The following is a 17241-nucleotide window of genomic DNA, read 5'->3' on the forward strand; positions in this document are numbered from 1 at the left end:
GAGGAAAGGAAGAGGGGAGAGGAAGGGAGAAGGAGGAGAGGAGAGGAAAGCTACAGGCTGCGATAACACTGTCATGTCTGAAACCTGCCTGAAGACGGTGATACTGAATGCTGGAGGGAACAGGTGAGGCAGAGAGCAGAGGAACTGAAGAGTTTGGGCTTAATATAACCTTATAATCTCTACCGTTTAGCCTCGAACTAATTCATTTGTACTCCTTTACCTGTCTTCATAGTGATCCTAGCATTACAAGAGCCAGTCAAGAGCTACACTTTTCAAATACACCGCGTGCAGTCACTCTTTATCCATAACATTCCTACACGCACACACAAACATACATACAAACACACACATATATATATCTATCTTACCAGATATTCTCATATTTGTAAGTACCTGCTAAAACAGAAATAATGAAGCTAGAGAGAGAGAGAGAGAGCGTTCCCGGCATGGTCTGTGTAACACCATGCGTAACGTTAAAGTCATCGATGGAAAAACCGCTTTATACCAACAGTCGGTAGTGCGCTGGTTTTAACGCTCTTGAGCATTTTGATGTATGATTGATATTCAAAAACAGGACACGATTCCACCAACTTTTCATTCAAGAAAACAGAGACGGATTTAAAAAGCGTATTACTTATACCATTAACCAGTGCAACATGTACATCGTCTGCTAACCGCACACCGGCCCTGGCCACTGCAATGTATAATTCCAAAGCTATACTCGATAAATCCAAGAAGGAACTGGTAATGCCATTAATACGAAACTCGATATAACTGTCTGTCAGGATTCGATTTACTGAATTGTTACTTGGTGTGAAATCAACCTTTCATTCAGATTATCGAAAGCTTTCTATAATCTGTCCACATTCAGGAACAATTCTGAGATACCCACAATATAGGAACCCAGGAACCTTGTTTCGTCCCGGGCACGTTAGGAACAATGCCCCGCCATTCTGAAGAAAAAAATGCAAGAGGAGAGAATGTGTTGCATGCACGCCAGCGGGCAAAGGTTAATGATTAAAGAAGATCATACACATCCTTGTTATATTTACTTCTCGATTTAACCCTTCGATTCGTCATTCTCTTCTTCTTCTTCTTCTTCTTATTCTTCTTATTCCCTTTCCTCACGGCTGAGCTAGCGAGTGTACGACGTACTCCACCCTCTAACTTTTTCCTGGCGACCCTCCCACATCCATTTAAAATTCGTAGGCCCATGCTTTTGAGAGCTTTCACTCAATGTCTTTTTAAAGATTCCCGCAAAGGCTACTGATCATTCACTACATCGGAAAGCACCGACCTGCCAAACTATTTAACAGAAGGTTTAGCAACATTCAACAAAAAAGGGAGTACCTTACGTGCAATGCCGGCAATTGCCGAAAATACACCCCACTCCCACTCCTATGACTCGGATAGAAAACTGAAATGTCCTCTAAACCCCTCCCTTCCTTAAAGGTTTTGGTTGGAATAATGTTTCAAGAATTCACCTCAAGGTGGAGGCGAGAGAGAGACAACCCTCATACCTTATTAACTAACAAAAACTTTCAATCTCCTCTGTTTTTTGTTAAGCAGAGCCTTGCTGTTTGAACATTCCTAATTACGCAAAGTGCGAAAGTAAATAATGAAAAACACTGAAAAAAAGTGTTTTTATACGTACCTCTATCTGGGTCTTATATGAGTACGCAGGTGACACTCGAACTGTTGTTGAAATGGATACGCCTCCCATTCTGGTCCGTGATAATGATCATGAAATCTGTTCCAGGATGTTCGTGTTCAATGCTTTGTATACCGTATTGTATCCTTCCCTTACCTCTAATGTGAAACAATCCAATATATTTACTAGTTCACCTCCAAAAACAGTCGGTTGAACGATATCTGTGTACACGTACATATAATCTACACCACAATTATTGGGTAAGGAATCGTTAGAGAGGTGCACATTCAATGCCTCGAGGCTGTAAACTTTGTACGCTGTATTAAGACCTAACAACCTGGCAGCTTTATCGCTGAATTTGACAGTCACACTTCTAATATCCCCCGCCTTAATGTTCCTCCTTCTAACGTGAGGGATGATAACTCTCCTGCTGTCTTCATCCCAACTGAATATATCATTGCTGTTGAAAACGTTTTTGTATTCAGTGTCAAAATAGACTTTTAAATGTTCAAAAACATCTTTGTTAAGCATCCTCACCAACCTTTTCATATCCCCCGCTAACATAGCTGTCGTTGGTCTATAGCTATAGGCATGCTTATCGTTTTTACCACGATCAGTAACAAAATAGAGGGTGAATTCTTCATCTCTCCGATATTTAGCCGTGATCGCCTTACAGAGCATGATCGAAGCGAGACCTGCCTTCATATTCATTACCATTTTGGCGGGAATATAGGAGTGGGTAACTATTCATAAACCCTGATGGGAGTTATTTTCATACTTGTCCAGGCTGCCGAGACTGCTCGCATATATAATGTGTTCGCCTGCCATACTGATAATGTACTGCACACAATTTCCTTCATCTAGGTCTTATATGAAGGGTGCATGACAGATTACCTGTAATAAACTTCGTCTTCCCCTGAGTTGTTTTGCAGCAATCGCAATGTAATCCACCATTCCACGTTATAGGTTTATAAACAGCATTATGTACACCTCTACTCGGTGCACATTCCAGCGTGAAACAATCCAGGATGTTTACAGTTTTATCATTGCCCCTGAACCATAAATCGCGTATGTCAATTCTGTGTTAAACCCTAATACTCGCGCTGCTCTAACACTAAACTTTACAGTAACTGAAACAATTCCTTCTACTTTCCGCCTCGGCATTCACGTGCTGAGACTCATCCGCTTCAAATCATCATTGTAGAAAATAATCCTTCCCTTTGCATAACACCTCGAATGTATGCACCGTAAAATGTTTCCAACTGTTCTGTAACGTCCGTATTGAGTGCTCTGGTCAATCTATTCATATCTCCCGCTAATAATCCAACGGCAGGAACATACATGAAACCATACGAGCGAGGTGCCAAACCCTGATTTAAGGCTGTTTTAAAATGAATTGTGAAATCTCTATCTTCAGGTGTACGACAGCATAGTATTCATTTTTAGGGTATAACCCCTATAACACCCATTCATATTCCACCTCTTTTGATAAAGTTATGGGGAGTGGACAATTGTTTGTAAATTTACAGAAGGCTAGTTTTGAAATAAATACAGACACAACCCGCTATTCACATATACAACGTAATCGCTACACATGTTGAATGTGCAATGCTGGTAATACACACGATTGCATACATATATATACCTCGCAACATAGAATGGATGAATAAAAAATTATGTATAAAATAAAAAAAACTGTTTTATTATACAAATTGTTTGGAACATACATACATACATACAGACATACACATATTAAAATACACATATTAAATTACACTTTGGTAATCATTTTTACATTGATGTTAATCACTGGCTTGCCACGTTGAACGCAAAGTTTAATTTCTCCGCATTCACAATTTCAGACGTTTCAGTTTGGAAGAACCTGTTTGTTCGCCCCAAACATAATTTCTCCACGTCCATTATTTCCGACGTTTCAATTTGGATGATGCGTCTTTCAACCATCGTCCGCTACCTCTCTTCAAGGTGTGATAAAACAATTTCCGTGATAGCTATGCAACTGTTTTCCATGTCGTTTCATCTCCTCACCAAAGGAGACAATCGCAGGCAATTAATGGATTTTGAAAAACCAATCACAGTTCATACGACCACTTAGTCCTATCCCCACAGCAAATAGAACATATTTCACATCTTCACGTGACACTTTCATTAACTGCGATTTCAAACTCTTCAGTGATGCGTAGAAGTGATTGTATCTCATTTCTCTCGTGTCGTTTCACAACCTTTCTGCATGGTCTTCATCCTTGGAATACATTATACTCATTTTGGCGAATTCATTCTCTTCCACAGAAAGCGCCAATTCCATATTCAAAGTTAACAACATGTAATGATGGGCGATCGGTTTTCCGCATCGAGTGTACTCTCCCCCTCCCAGGCACTCTCAAGCAGCGGTACATTCTATCCCGTGGTGGCAGATGCAAGCAACTGTGCAACTCTGTTGTAACGAGACCTGCAACGTCGGCATGAGGGTAAGCTCTCACAATGTCTTGAGCAATGCCATAATTCCGGCACATTACACGGTTAGTAGCTATGACCAGGCAAACGCTCCTTCTTCTTGAACTTGGTCTCGGGTAATCTCCCGAAAACCAACACGGTGGCAAGCCATCTTTGAACTGTGAAAATTGGAAGGGTGTGCACGTTAGCGTTACACGAGCTGGAATACTAATGCCTCTGACTCTTCAATTTTCCACCCCTTCGTCTTCCCCTCTGTGATTCCATGCACTGGGCTCCGCCCCTCTTGAAGTTGAACAGGTTGCTCTATCCGAAGCCCCACCCCAAGATCGAACATGATTGAACAGGTCTTAAACCTCACGATAAGGGAAGGATTTGTGATATGCGTCAGAACGGTCACTCACTCGTGGAAAAGTTTATCGCTGGTGCTGCGGGATTGAACACGTTAATTTCTTGACTCATCAATATGGTTGCCACATGTTCACCTTTTTCTTTGCCACCTTGTTTTTCATTATTCTCCTCCCTCCTCCTCCTCCTCCTCCCTTTCCTAGGTGGGTGAGCCATGCTTCCTATCTGTTTTTATAGCTGAGTTTCTCACCATCTGATCTCTAATAACACCCTTTCAAATTATATACTTATAACTGGGTACAGTGTTATCAATCGTCTTCTTATTCGCTTGAGTTATATTGCCACATCTAAATGTTACATATCCCATAAGCGGGTGGGACAAGTCCTTCTTCATTCCATTCAATGCACTGAGTTTTACATTAGTTTAACCAAGCAGTCACATATGGTATCTGACAATCTTGATAATATAGGAATGTCACAGTCAGGGCAGGATTAACTCTTTTGCAGGTAACTCCGCAGTTGAGCACATTTATATTCGCTATTACTCCTTCTTCACGATCGTCCTCGACAGGAGGTATAAGATGTGGAGGTATAACTGTTTGAAAGCATCTGTTGGAAAAATTCACATTTCCTCTGCACGTTAAGGAGAGGGAATGGGTGTGACACCTCCCCACATGACACCCTCCCCTCCTCCTCCTCCTCCCACCAGCGCTTTCTTCCACTTGTCGGCATTGATGTTAACGTTATTACTATGATTGTTAACATTGTTGCTGTTGACGCATGTTTCCCGACCTTTGTCAACAAGCAGACATTTTCTTTATATATTTTTTTCTGTTTTAAAAAGACTGCCTATCAAACTAGCCGCTAAGGAAGTAAAACGGACAGAAATGGCGCCACCTTTGCGACTCTTCAATATTTTTTTCTTCTTCGTTAATGACGTAGATTTCAGGGATATTTGACGGATCTCTCTCTTACACCTTCAAAGTTTTTTAATAAATGTTATTTCTCTGGTCAGATTACCACGAAGAAAATTTCTGAAAATTTCAGATATGGTGGCAATAAATACTTTGCTTAATGTTGGAATTACTCTACTCCTCTCGGAGGGGGATAAAAGAGATGAATAAAATAAAATCTTTGTTTTTACGTATTAAAACCTCCTTTTTACAACTCATGTCCGCACAATTTGTGATTCGTCAACCCACGAATTAGAATTGTGGGATATACCTCCAATTGACATAATACTGCGATTTGCTGCCTCTCCTCCTCCAGTCTAAGATGGTTGATGTCCGTTTCGGGTAATTCAGTGGTAGTAATTCTTCTCTGTGAATGTGCCTTTTATTTCGTCTCCCGCTAAACCTTCTAAGATGTAAGCTGTGGGATTTTTGCAGGTGACGACTTCTTGATTTTAAAAAATTCTATCTAGAGTGTTTGAAATCAAGAAGCTCCTCTAAATCAGTTATCTTAAGGTGACGGAGGTGCAAAATAAAGGCATTCTGAAGAACACCTGACACCCATCTAGGCATCTCAGGCTGGAGGAGGAGAGTGGCAAACACGATGTTCATCAGCTCGGTGAAATGTCGTTCGTGGGTTGACTGATCTGAGGCCAATGCGGACATGGTGTGAGGTTTTAATACATGAATTTTATTTTGTCGGAGGATAAGTAATTCAACATTAAGCAAGAAACATTATTGCCACCGTATCTGAAGAGTTTTCGAAGTCGTATTGATCTGACCGGAAGAAATAACATTGACAAAAACTTTTGAAAAGTACTCAAATATCTGAAATCTACGTCATTAACTGAAAGAAGAAAAGTATTGAAGAATTCATTTTACTTCCTTGCAGCAACTGGCCCAAACAGGCAGTCTTTTAAAATAGAAAAAGAATGTAAGAAAAGCAAAATGAAGAATTCTACGTTGTACCAACACCACATATGAGTTGACAAAGATCAGGGAAGCTGTCGTCAGCAGCTATAATATTAACGTTAACATCAACCATTGTGAGGAAGAGGAGTAGTGCGAGGGCAGAGTGTCACACCCATTCTTGGCACGTGCGGAAAATAATTTTCAAGCAGTGCCCCAGGCTGGTGCCTCACGGCGCCTACCTCTGTCTGGTGATGTGTGAAAGAAGGAGGCTGCTTGTCGTGTGCTCAGCCACGGAGTTTACAATCTGCCACATTTATTATTCCTGCTGTGTTGGGCTTGTCAGATACTGCTGTGACTGCAGCAGACCAGCAAAGAACAAGGTGCAGTGAAATGGAATGAAAGAAGAGGACTTGTCCCCACCCTTATGAATATAACATTTGGGCTTGAAGGCTTCAAGCGAATGAAGACGGACTTGATTATAAGTATATAGTGAAGGTGACCATCAAGTCGAATGATGAAGAAAACTCGGCTATAGCAGATGAAAGCATGGCTCAATTCGCAGAAAGGAGAGAGGAAGGAAGGTGAAGGAGAATGTGAGCTGGGTAACGAAAAGGCGAACATGTGGCAACCATATTGATGGTCAGAAAATCCAACGTCGTTTGTCCGCGGCACTAACGATAACTTTTTCACGAGCGAGTAACCATTCTGACGCTATCGCAAATTGCGGCAAATCTCGCGTCGCGGGTTTTGGAACGTTATCATGTTGAGGTGAGCTCGGAGATAAACTGTTCGGCATCAGAGAGTGGAAGAGGGTGAAAGAACTGTGAGCGACCAATATTCAGCTCGTCTTATTTTGTCAACGACGCACCCTTCCAATTTTCACAGTTCAAAAATTAACTTCGTTTTCGAATATCAGACAGTGGTGTTACTACGGTTGCTGCTTACTAACTGTGTAACGTGCGCAAGACATTGTGGTTACTATGCCGGCGTTACGAGTCTCCATTTAACAGCATTCTCTGCAGATAATATAAAGTGCCCGAAAATCGAAACGCTACGTTAACAACCCAATAAATTGGCATGCTGGAAAGAATAATGATTCGCAAATGTGTAATGTATTCAGATAATTTCATGCGAAAAGGTGATGGCTGTACGAGCGTGGACAATCACTTTACGCACTGAAGAAGTTTGAATGCGATTAGTGTCGCGTGGTGTGTGTTCTGTTTGCTGTTGAGGAATGAAACTGTGATAGGTAATGTTTTGTGTTATTTACCTGCGATGATGAAATAATGTTATCAAGTTACTTTCAACTATGCCAGAAGTATTTTATCACACCTTGAAAAATGCGAAAGAACATCATCAGTGGCTGGAAAACAATGAACGTGGAAAAGTATGTTTGAGAATGGCTGCATGGAAGTCTCTTCCAAGCTGAGCTGTCTTAAAATATGAGCAAATCAGCTTTGGCGTTCAACTGCTCTTGTGTGTTTGCCTGTCAATATAAAAATGACGCAAGATGTAATTTATATGTGTATTTTTAACATAATGTGCTTCGCTGTCTGTAATAATATGTATGTATGTTCCAAACTTATTTGTATAATAAACTTAGTTTTTTGACACACCTCATTATATTCATCCATTTATATTGCAGGCATCTCTATAACTGTACTGTCATTGTGTATCCTGGCATTGCACATTCGTAATAACGTGGCAGGTAATCATCTGAACTATTTCCTGAAAACCAGCTCTGTAAACACAAACAATTGTCCACTCATAACTGTCAAGAAGTGGAATATGAAATGAGTGATGTAAATTTTCCCAAATGATGCTATGCTGGCCGCCTGTCGCAATTCATTTAAGCAATAAATGTGTTCCTGCCGTTAATACGAACGTTGATTGAAGCGCATTACACGTGCGCCACATTTGTGGTATGGTGTTTTCGTAGACATTGAAAGCAATTAATCTGCATGCGTGAGCTGCTGGTGGCGTGTTTCGATTACTGTGAGGGATTGGTGTTGGGAGAGCTTAGTTCAGGGTTTGGCTGCAGAGGTGACATACGCATTTATGATTCATTTAATGACAAACTAACGTATCTGGTTGTTTCACTGGTACCGGTAGGTATTTTGCTAATGCTGGGCCCATAAACTATGGCAGAAACAGTGCAGTGGATACATTGCGTTGCTGCTGGTCGTGAGAAGACGTGATTTGGCCCGCAGGTAAACTGTGTCAAATGCGCCCGCTAAGTTTGAATATTGATATCGACGGCGGGCACTATGCGAGCGTCGGCAGCCTGGTTTTAATGTGAGCCCGTCGGGTTGTGAAATGGGTGCCCGCTCTGCTGTTCGGAATGTTGGCGAATGTGAAGGCGAGTCGCTTCATTTCCCGGGCGTTTATCACGCTTTGTATTATCGAGGATGAAGGAATTCGCCTATTTTGTTGCTGATCGTGTTAAGCGGTAAGCATTAACCTGTAACCTGGACCAACGACTTGCGAGGATATGAAAAAGGTGGTGGTACTCAGCTAGATGTTTTAAGTATTTAAAAGATATTTTGACTGCTAATCTGAAACGTTTTCGGCACGGCAAATATATTCGGTTGGGATGAACGGCAGGAGGATATCCCTGCGTTAGAAGGAGAACAAGGCGAAGTTAAGTGTGACTGTCAACGAATTCGGCGATGCTTTGCCGGTGCTGGAGACAATACGGCGTACAAGTTTACGGCCTCGAGAGCATTGAATGCCTGCTAACGATTCGCTGCAATGGTGTGGTGTAAATTATAACAACGCGTGTACGGAGGCTTCAGCCGGTGATTTTAATTCGGCAGTAAATATGTTGAATTGTTTCACGATGAAAATGATATACGGCTATCTGGCATTGGTACCTGGTAATTTCGTCATTATCGCGGACGAAATGAGGAGGAACGTATCCGGCAACACGGTCGTGTCTGCCATTGTATATAGACGAATGAAATGTAAAGCACTTTTCAGTGTTCATTATTTTCGCGCCCTGCGTAATGAGAATGTTCAAATGCGCTCTGTAACAAGCAGAGGGGAGAACGTGAAAGTTTTTGGTTAACTGAGTATGAGGTTGTCTTCAGCTCCCGCCTACAGTGGGATTAAAACATTCTGTCCAGGCTTAACACAAGGAAATTTTCTATCGTCATAGGAGGGCATTTCGGCAATTGCCAGCAGTACTGATGAATGTTGCTAAGCTGCTTCGTTATGTTGAGTCATTAGCGATAACCAGTAATGATCGTAACTGCGAATCTTTAAAAAGGCGTGATCTCCAACTTTATGGGCAGCTATTTTAAATGAGTATTGAAGGTGCCGGGAAAGACCAGAGAATGATGCGTCATGCCGTGTGAAGAAAGAACAAGAAAGAATAAGAAGAAGAGAAGAAGAGAAGAATGACGAATCGAGGTTAAATCGAGTACTTAATTCGTGGCTTACTTTGCCCGTTAACGGCTGTCCTGCTGCGCATTTCACCGGAATGAACCTGGCGTGCCGCAGAGACGACATGTCTCTGTAATAGTGTCTCAGAATTATTCACAGTATTGAACGAACGTGAAGTTGCTCGATGATGGTTGAATTTCACGCAGTATTCGGTAAGTCGGTCACGACGAACGGTATATCGGACTGTATTAATGGCATTACCAGTTCCTTCTTTGAACATCGATGCTTTTTGGAGTACTGCGACGAGCAGCGAGCTGATGTTGCATGTTGCGCTGGATTAATATTGTAAATAATACGCTTTTAAATCGTCTCTATTTTCTTGAATGGTTGTGCAGTATCAATCGTAACAAAATGGCTCGAAAACGCGGCGCTACCGACTGTTGGCGAGTTTCCGCATTGACAACGTTGCGCATGATGCAGCGCTGCGCTGTCTTCGGACGGCTGACAGTGAGAATCTTGATGTCCATTTGAGGAAAGCCTCACGTGCTCGCTCGCTATCGATCACCGGCGGCGTATAGACGTAACATTTGTTAGATTCCGTGGTTGAAGGTGGAGGGCTTCGAATGGCGGTGTGGCTGGGTGATGGTGCACAGACAGTTGCCGTGATCTGAAATGAAGGCGCCCGAGTTGTGGTTGATCATCATTGCCTAACGCCATGTCGCCTGCTCACTGATTGGCCCGATGCAATAATTTGATGAACATAAAACGTGTTGGGCGAGAACGGTCCATTGTCGGCGCTCGGTACGCGTACTGAAGATTGCGCTAACCATGATAACGTACGAAACATTTTCGAGGAATCTGCGGCAATATGTTTCGGGCTGACGCCCAGTGTATTGCGCATCACGGACCAATGGAGTACGATGTATCATCGAGTACACTACAATGTATCGCACTATTATATTACGAAGACTCAAGTCGTAGGAGGGACATGATAACACTCATGGCCTGTAATGATTTAAGAAATGGAGAGCTTCATCTGTGTTTCGGCTTTTGTTGAAGAAGGTGGAAAATTCATGCCCGGTAATGTCGGCCGGTTGAAGTATCCCTTAAAAGCTGGGCGTCTCCACTGCGTGCATATTTTGTTCGTGTTTACAGTGACACGGCAGGTGATTCGGACATTCAGTGACCAGAAGACTTGAGTGATGAATGCGAAAATCGAACAGTACGGGGTTACTATTTGGTATTGTTCTTTCGAAGGATGATTGGTGCGTTTCATGCCTGCGAATAAATTAAATACTCTAGTTTTGCTTATCTAATACTACCTTCAGCTTCTTAGTGATGCTTGTCGGAACATTAGTGTGTTTGCTATGGGCTGTTCGGGATACTATCTACTTTACGACGATTGTTGCTCAAACCCGCAGAGTTTATTCGGTAGCTCTCTTTCTGAGTGCATTCGGGTTGCCCTTTGCCGTCTGCAGGCGGCGATGGTAGTAATGGTCTTTGGTTTTCTTCGGATCACTGTGCGCAGTCATGAGGTTAAAAATCGGTTTTATCCGACCAATGTGTCTTTCTCCCGAGTCTGTGTTTGGTGAGTGACAGAACGAAATACTATTTCAGAATTTTTCGGAAAAGTGCGTGTTCACTGGAGAGACTAAAACTGAGCTTTCTTTTATGACAGTGTGCGTTCTTTAAATAAAAGGTAATGATTAATTCCGGTACAAAAAACGTTGTATATCATGATGAGCACGGGGCATTCATTTTTCTGAACAATTTTGTTTTTTCTTAGTGAAGATGTTGAGGAGAAGGAGAGGAAGGAGAAGACATTATTTATGCGAAACACCCAACGGAAGAGGCGAATCGAACATTGACTGCTGCGGAAGCCTATGTGTAATTTACGAGTTTGAGTTGAATATAACAGCTTTCATTGATTGACGTGTACTGAGTATTGTATGATCGAGAACTCAATTCATGTGCTTATTGTCGGCTATGCCTTTTCTAATAAAAATGATTGGACTGAGCAGAATCTTTTGTCCATCATGCGTAAGGTTAGCGTCGCGACAGTGGTAATCGAAGGCGTCAGAAACTTGTGACTTTTAACAATCAGTGTGGAAGCATTGCTATCAGAGAGCTGTACATTAACAATGTCCGCCAATAATCATACAGCGTTCTTAGTCACACAGCGAGTCTCGGTAACGAATACCTAATCGAACTCTTATCGACAGAGTGGGATTAACTAACGAATGATTTATAACGCTTCAATAACATCGGTGATACACCCTGTTCATGGTCGCGGCCAAAATCTAAATAATATCGGCAGCCTGTCGAACTCTTGTAGTGTGGGATTAACTAACAGTTGGTTTATAACGGTTCAACTCTTATCAGCGCAGCTGTGGTCGAGAAGTCTCGCAGTGAAACTCTCTATGGTTCGAACTCGACGTCTCCTCCTCCTAATCGAACTCTTATCGACAAAGTGAGATTAATAACGAATGGTTACATTAATTCATCTCATCCGTCGTGCGACGGTGTGTGAGTCACTCAGTAGCTCTCATATCAGTTCATTTCCCTGCCTACTATAATTTTTTTGGCCATGTTATTTAGAAAACAAAAAATAGAAAATAAGTACGCCTCTTAAAAAATATAAAGCATAAAATAAATAATATTGAGTTGTAAATATTTTCTTTGCTTGAGGACATAATGTCGAGACACAAATGTTCGAGACTAAGTAAGTTTTTATATGGACCACAAGAAGATGAAAAACATAAACTGAAAAGAGGCATTTGTGAAAAGAAAGCAATAGTAAATAAAAGAGACCATTTAAATATCAACATAGAACTATAGCTGACAACAGAGAGAGAGAGAGAGAGAGAGAGAGGGGAGAGAGAGAGAGAGAGAGAGAGAGAGAGAGAGAGAGAGAAAGAGAGAGAGAGATATTTTACTCATCTCTTATTGGTCCCTCGTCTGGTCGATGAGAAAGCCTAAAGAGTAATGGCAGAGAGTGCAACCTACCACACACCGAGCAGTGTCTTTTCCCTTGGTCAAAGTCACTGAAACATAGATCATAAATCTTGGAGAAGCAGGGACAGTTTCCACAATGACCCAGTAAAGATCACGAACGCCAATATAAGCTAACGACATGATCTCAGTTCGGAAGCCTGGAACTGATCTTCGTTCACTGCAATATACTAAGTAGGTAAAGCGTTATGACGAAAAAATTTCAGCCTACAGCACCTGCCAAGAGATTTCACTCCTTAAGGAGAGATACTTGCAGGTGATGGTGAGGAGAGGCGGGGCTGATTGATGGTAGCCCGGGTGTTACAAATTGATAAACGTTGGCCTTACAGCGGAAACACTCCTCAAACCAATAAGTTACTTTGTTAGCTCTGGTGATTCTTGTACACTCAGGTGTTAAGTATTCTCAGACATGTGGATGACACCAAAATGGTCACTGAATGCAGGTGTTGTATCATATGAAGGTGAAGATGTAAACCGAAATTCAAATATATCTGTATATAATTGTGTAATTATATACATATATATAACAAATCTTACAGCGTATAGGTACCTATAAATAATCTTGATTATAATACATTATTTTCTAATTAATATATATATATATATATATATATATATATATATATATATATATATATATATATATATATATATATATATATACTCTGTTGTGCGTAATTTGCGGTTGAGTGTGCATTTATATTTGTGTCTATAATCTAAGCGGGGGTTCTACGTTAAAATGAAAAACAGTATATTTTTGTAGATTTTTCTAGCAAGCCAGTGTAAAACTGTTCTTGGGTTATTGAACTATAATCCTATAATGATGTCACTGTGAAGTCAAGATATCATCAGACTAAAGGTCTTTTTCATCATTTTCACCAAGCTTACCACCATACATTCTCTCATTATTGCCTCCTGAAACAAAATCCGAAGAAAAAAGTTGCTAGCCAGAACAGTTTTAATTAAGATTGTTAAGTGGATAATAATTCTTTGTAAAACAGTGATTACTTCCTTCCACTCCAAATAGGCGTGAGATTGATTACATTCTGTGAGCGACAGAGGTAATTTAATTGTAGCTCATTCTTGCCAGTAAAGGATTAATGAGAAAGCTAAAAATTAATTGTCTGATTAATCGATTCTTAACAAGTAGAAATGCCGAAGTTTCTTCGGCGCAATCGAATTTTCTGTACAGCGTATAATCAAGGCCACCGACAATTGATCCATCTTTCGGTGGTCTCGGCATAATGCTGTATGAGCTGCGGCCCATGAAACTTTAACTGCCGCTCTGTGGTGGCCTGTCTTATATCGTTGCCAGACGCACGACTATGGCTAACTTTAACCTTAAATAAAATAAAAGTGATTGGTGATGATCACCGTGCCAATTTGCGGCTCTCTGGCTCGTAGTTTTAAGACATAGGGCAGACAGAAAACGTGCAGACGGACGAACAAAGCCGGCACACTAGTTTCCTTTTACAGAACACTAAATATACGTTCACCTTTTTATTTATCTGTTTATAATGTTTAATAAGTAGTTGACTATTATTTGAGTTGGATCAGTATTTCTCAAGTGAACTTGACTGTGCATAGGACAAGACTATATAATAAATATCTATAAAATGCAAAGACCTTAAAAAAAATGAGAAAGTGCGTTTTCCTTTTAAGCGACACGAAGAAGGAAGAAGAGCTGAAACTAAACTTTTTAGAAACGCCGGAGCCAAGAGGTCTATGAAAAAAAGACCAATTAGGGAAAACCTACACCAGAATGCATCTCTACACCTCGCTGTATTTTCCAATAGAGGAGAGACTTGAGTTATTTTAAATAACGCCTGAAATAACGTATTTGGAAAGTGCAGCTGAAAATCAAGCATTCCAGCACTTAAAGCGAGACCTGAAGGCACAGAGAAGGAGGGCCGAAACTCCATCAAACCGAGCCCGCAAGTCCAGTAATTGGGAGGAACGTCAGCGCAATATTAGGCCGAAAGAGTTTCAGATGCAACTCGGACGGACGAAGTCATAACTCAGATAGACGCCGTCTCATTTCGTGCAGCAAGTAAAATGAGCCGAACTTTCTTCGGTGCAATCGAGTTTTTGTACAGCGTATAATGCTGTATGAAACTTTCAGCCACGGCCCATGAAACTCTTAGCCGTGGCCCATGAAACTCAGCCACGGTCGGTGGTGGTCTCAGCCACGGCCCATGAAACTCAGCCACGGTCCGGTGGTGGCCTGTGTTCTTGGTACCTATATTGGTGCCTTCGATAAAATAAAATAAAATATAAACTAATGATGATTGGAGGGTGGATGATCTGAGGGCGGACAGAAAAAGTGCGGACTGACAGACAAAGCCGGCACAATAGTTTTCTTTTACAGAAAAATAAAACACTGCGTTATGAAATGACAATTGCCCAATGTTAACGTGAGGACGAGAGAGAGAGAGAGGACGAGGAAGGAGGAATTACGATAAGCCTTCTAGTGTGAATATTGAGGTGATCAAATATTTTTTTAAGTGTTTTTTTGTTTTATAGAAAAGCTTTACTTGTGAGTCATGCGCATTTAAACGTTTTTTAATGACGTTTGGAATATTATACGATTTGTTAAGACAGTTCTCTAAGCCATGATTCTTTTTCTAAAGCAAGGGGTGTGTAAAAAATAAATGACCTTACCTCAGAACGTTGTGACTGTACGTAAAGTATATATCCCCAAAAAAATCATCTTTTCCAAATAACTTGAGAGTATCAGTTCTTCACGAATATTTGCCTCGGAAAGAAATAACGAAGCCTACAGTATAGATGTTGTTCCAAATGAGAATTGGCAACTTCGGTGTTGTAGACAGGGATAAATAAATCCATGGCTGAAAATATGCTGCTAGACTCAACAACACATCTGCCGTGGGTGTTACGTCTGTATTGTAGTTTCAGGAGCTACAGTAGCTTGGATCATCCCTCCAAAACCAGGATTCCCTCAAAGCTTATGCAAACGAATGAAAAAACTATTTAAAGTTCTACAGCTTTTTTAAGTCTTTATTCAATGGTTTGTGCGTATGCTTTAAAGTTCAAAGCTTTTTCATACAAATTCTATCTTTTTCATGTCGAAATTCCTATTCAGAGGGGAAATGGGAAATCTTTAACCTTATTTAGTATTAAAATAATTATCCGCTACGCAGGTTACTTCCTCTGGCTTTATTTATCATTTGACAGTACATTTTTAAAATATCAAAAGGGTGCTTTGTTTTTTTTTTTTTTTTGTATCGCACCGGAAATGAAGCTTGGCACGGATAGTCCTAGTTACCTCTTCGCTTAAAATTAAATATTCATTGAAACATGAAGCACAAATAGATGCATACATATTCAATGGTTTGTGCGTGAGAGTAGGTGCGGTGCGCGCGCACGCGTATGTGTTGTGTGCGTTTCCTTACGTTAGTATTGAACGCTGCTGGGCAGGCTACATTCGGCTTTGAAGGCCAAGCAATAATTCTGCTTCCATTTAGTCTGTTGATGGGAACGGAAATGCAATAAATTGTGTAAAGTCGAAGTGCACAGGCAGTACTGTTGTGGCAGTTTTTGTGGAAATGTGGAGACACTTGGCCCCAACAGTTAACCAGTGGTCAACAGCTCCAGTGCTCATTCTAAAAGTACAGCGAAAGGTATTAAACCTCGGTTCTATTTCAAAGACGCCTTAATGCTCAGTCTCTTTTTGTTTCTCAATCACGCAGGAATAGACATCTGCATGGAAATACAATTAATGTATTAATGAATTTCTGACTTCAAAGACATGGAAAAAGTAGCATTTTGATCTCTCTCTCTCTCTTCTCTCTCTCTCTCTCTTAACTTCTCTTCTCTCTCTCTCTCTCTCTCTCCGTCGAAAATGTCTTCCACACCAGAAATTTGACAGTGAAAATGGATGACAGATGGGAGGAAAAAATAAACGGAAAAATAGGCAACGGCTGCAGCCTCTGAGATTTACGAGCCTTTGCCAACATCCTGTTCTCTGACAGGCTGTGTTACAAGCCCTGTAGAAGAATAAAAGGTGAATTTTGAAGCAAAGTAAGTCTGTGAAAGAGAGAGAGAGAGAGAGAGAGAGAGAGAGAGAGAGAGAGAGAGAGAGAGAGAGAGAGAGAGAGAGAGAGAGAGAAAGCAACTTCGGCACAGACATGGAAAAAGTAGCAGGCTGTGGTACAAGGAAAGAGAGAAGCAGTCTGGAAGCAACATTTGCCTTAACTTCATTTAGCAAACGTAAGAGAGAGAGAGAGAGAGAGAGAGAGAGAGAGAGAGAGAGAGAGAGAGAGAGAGAGAGAGAGAGAGAGAGAGAGCTGAATATCACATTAATCTGTGAAGCTATGTTCTCATATAAGTGCTTTTGAACAATGATAGAAACCCATCAAGACTCCTGAAGTGGTCCAACAGAACTTGGAAAGGAGGCTGAACTCTGGAACAGTCGTTACAGAATTAATTTTGTAATCACACAGACACTTTCAGTGAGTGACGTATTTCAGCAGACGCTTTGAAAGAATTAAGGTG

This window comes from Macrobrachium rosenbergii, unplaced genomic scaffold (assembly GCF_040412425.1).
Source record: "Macrobrachium rosenbergii isolate ZJJX-2024 unplaced genomic scaffold, ASM4041242v1 13903, whole genome shotgun sequence".
NCBI lineage: Eukaryota > Metazoa > Arthropoda > Malacostraca > Decapoda > Palaemonidae > Macrobrachium > Macrobrachium rosenbergii.